The following is a 3,570-nucleotide window of genomic DNA, read 5'->3' on the forward strand; positions in this document are numbered from 1 at the left end:
TCAAATGGTTCTTATGGAGATTAAAATGTGTGGAAGAGGAAATGTTCAGTAAATAAAAGCTGTGATTGATACTCTGAAAGAAGTTGCCCGCATGGTTCATTTGTAGGTAAGTGGAAACATTATTGCTGTTAGACAAGAAACATGCATATATTTCCTAGAATGGGTGAAATGTGTCTTTACTTTTTTCCATAGAGTTCAGGCCATACAGAGTCAGCTTCTGAAGAAGATTGAAAGTTTTTGTCTCTGGTCTTGCCAACTTTTCTCTGTCCCATTGTTTTCTACCCCTCTGTCCTCTCTCTCCAGGGTCCTACTGCTCCTGGAAGAAAGGGAGCAAATCCTACAGCCCTCTGTAGAAATAGGCTTGGGTCTAGTGGGAATAGATTGGCACTCTTTTTGACTTTCAGTATTACCTTACAATTTATTTATCCATATGTCATAGCAATTGGGTCATGCCTTGACCCAATTGAATAAGCTTACTTATTTTATTTTATTTTATTTTATTTTATTTTATTTTATTTTATTTTATTTTATTTTAATTTTATGGTCACACATCTGCCTTTATTGGGAGCAGCAGGTGGGACACTTCCAGCAATAGTAAAAAAATTAATTTACAAAAGCAGGGGTTCAGTGAAGCCACCTGGTTGGAACCCTTGGGAGCTCATATGTAGATGCCAACCCAGAGCAGCAGAAAGAGGACTCCAAAGCCCATGAAGACTGAGGCCACCAAGGAGATGAGGAGCTCTTTGTAGATATCCCGAGTATACTTGGTGGAGGTGACCTCATAAATGAAGAACCAGGCGGTAAAGAACATGCCAGTTGCCAATAGCACTCCGTCAGATGGGGGAAGACGGCAGGGTTCACTGGGCTGGTATATCGGCTCATGGCCTTGAGCTCCATTCCGCCAGGTTATCCACCGCTCTGCCACCGGAATAACATGTTGGCAGGAGCTGCTTACTCATTTTAAACTTGAGTTCCATTATGAACCACAAATTATATTGTATTTTGTACTGGGGTGTTTTTGATCTCTACAAAAAGTGAGTTCATAGTGTTCAACCTAATCACCAAAGAATGATAATTTGTTAACTATAAATATTAAAGTGTGTTTGTACAACTATTTTTCTGTTACTGTATTTTTACATTTTTTAACATATTTGGATTCTCAAAAAGATGACTTGGGTTGGAGGTAGATCTCCTTTGCTCTATGAGGAGCCATAGAGTAGAGCCATCTATAAAGCAATACTTTCTTTTACTAACAATAATTATTCTTTATAATATCTCCTCAATGTATTTTTGTGTTAAAAGATCTGCCCCCCCCCTTTTAAAAGAAAGGTAAGGAGAGAGAGAAAAATAAAAGGCATACTGAGGGGATCACACAGTATATAAAATGACAATAATCATGAGCCACCTATTTCACAAATTACCGGGGACATTACACATGATAATAGAGGCAAATAACTTTAAAGAGTTAAAAGTACAATCATGAAAGGCAGTCCACTTACAGTGTGCTCCAAAGACCATTTTCAATCTGTGAACTCTTTGTTTCTGGTCCATGGTGAGATAAATATGAAAATTTGAAAGCAAGCATTTAGAAACTGTTATAGAAATTTGACAAAGTAATTTTACGTCTGTTGAATCAAATAATAAAAGATTTGGGCTTGTATTCTGTATGTCTGATTTTTTGCTTCATTTCTAGTAATTATTTTCATTGTACTTCACAAAGGCAAAGAAAAACCTGTCCTTCACTACACATAGTTTGAGAAGCATTGATAAAAGGTATTATTATTTCTGATTTTACTTAAGAACCATTAAATTTCTAATTATAAACTAGTTACATGTCATTATTTGAGAAACACTGTTTCATACCAAGTGTAAAGAGTTGCCAGCATACAAACAAGTCCAGAACAAGTTTGTTTTGTGTTGGGTAACTTGGTATTTAAGAGTTAGAAACCATTTATCCCACGAAATAACATAAACCTGAGGTTATGCTCTCAGTGTAGCCCAGAAATCCCAGTTATCTCAAAAAATCGCTAAACTATACTATAGAATTTGATAACAGGTATATACTGTAGCCTTCAATAACCTGTCTTCTCCCTCTTCCTACAATGAAAAAGATAGACTTCTGATTTCCAAATCAGAAAATCTCTCCCTTCCCCATCTGCCTTGAGAAATGGTGATTCCTAGCCCTAGCAGGATCAATGGTGGGGATAGAGTAAGAAGGGGGCTACTTCTGCAGAAACTGTTTCAGAAGCAACACTAAGGAAAAAAGAATGGAGTTATAGTACTCTCCACACGAGTGACTAGGGAATTAGGAGATGGAGCTTGAGGCAACTCACTGGTTATGTTAATAACGTGAAACTAAAGTTTCTCCAAGATTCTCTGAGATTATGTTGGTTTTGCTGACCTTGAAAGCCCTGGTTCTTTACCACAAACACCTCCGCCCTACACTCCGGGGTGTTCTCCCCTTGGTGGCCCAGCACCAAATCGGGTCTAGGCTTCATCCTGAATTGAGATTTGTCCCTGCCAGAGGGACCATGACACAGAAAGATTCTTTCAAAAGACAGCTGTTTATCTCTCTACCATTCAGCATAACCTAATATCCCTTAGGACTGAATCGGAGATACACACAGAAGCAAAGGGATGTGTTTTTGGCAAGCGGGGCAGAGAAGGGGGAGGGGGATGAGAAACTAGAATCTGCTTTTATTTACTGATGTTTGTTGAAAACTGGCAATTGTCATGCCTCCGGGGTGGCAAATAAATACTGTGAACCAGCAGAAGCTTATTTCCGACATACTCATTTGTTGTAACTGTCTCAATCTTAATGACTTAGCTTTCCCCTCTTAAAGCTTTTTTTTTTTTTTAAAGGTTTCACTCATTTATTCATGAAAGACACACACACACAGAGAGAGAGAGAGAGAGAGAGAGAGAGAAGGAGAGGCAGAGACACGGGCAGAGGGAGAAGCAGGCTCCATGCACCGGGAGCCCGACGTGGGACTCGATCCCGGGTCTCCAGGATCAGGCCCTGGGCCTAAGGCAGGCGCTAAACCGCTGAGTCACCCGGGCTGCCCTTTTTTTCTTTCTTAATTCATGTTATGGCTTGTTATGGCTTGTCATGTTATGGTTGAAGTAAAAGAAAACAACCCCCCCTGCTCTTATTCCCATGAGCTGAGCTGAGATCAAAAATAGGGTCTCCGTCTTGAGGCCTCTGGTCTGGAGGCAGCCTTCCGGGGAGCAGAGCGTCTACACCTTGTTCCATACGGTAGCTGGTTCCAACCTGAGTTATTTACAAGAGAGAATCCGGAATCTTTTCCTGTAGCGAAAAAGAGTCTCGGAAACTTTATCTAGAAGTTTCTTCCAGGCCCAGGGAGCGGGACGGTCGGTGGCGACGAGGAGGGGCAGGCTCCGCGGGCTGCTGGCGGCTCCGGGGGGCGCCGGTCGGGGCGAGGAGGGGAAGGGTCCAGGTGCGCGCCCCGCCCGAGCCTCCGCGGGGCGTCCGGGGCCGGCGCCGGGGCGAGCCGCGGTGACAAAGGCCAAGGGCCGGGCCGGGGGCGGGGCCGGGGCGGAGCGCGGCCC

At 42.7% G+C, this 3,570-nt stretch overlaps 1 pseudogene; it reads right to left on the reverse strand.

Moving 5' to 3' along the window:
- Positions 1–542: 542 nt before the first annotated feature.
- LOC144288889 (dolichyl-diphosphooligosaccharide--protein glycosyltransferase subunit TMEM258 pseudogene) lies at positions 543–3,565 on the reverse strand (annotated as a pseudogene).
- Between the last annotated feature and the right edge of the window lie 5 nt (positions 3,566–3,570).

This window comes from Canis aureus, chromosome 18 (genome assembly GCF_053574225.1).
Source record: "Canis aureus isolate CA01 chromosome 18, VMU_Caureus_v.1.0, whole genome shotgun sequence".
Lineage (NCBI taxonomy): Eukaryota > Metazoa > Chordata > Mammalia > Carnivora > Canidae > Canis > Canis aureus.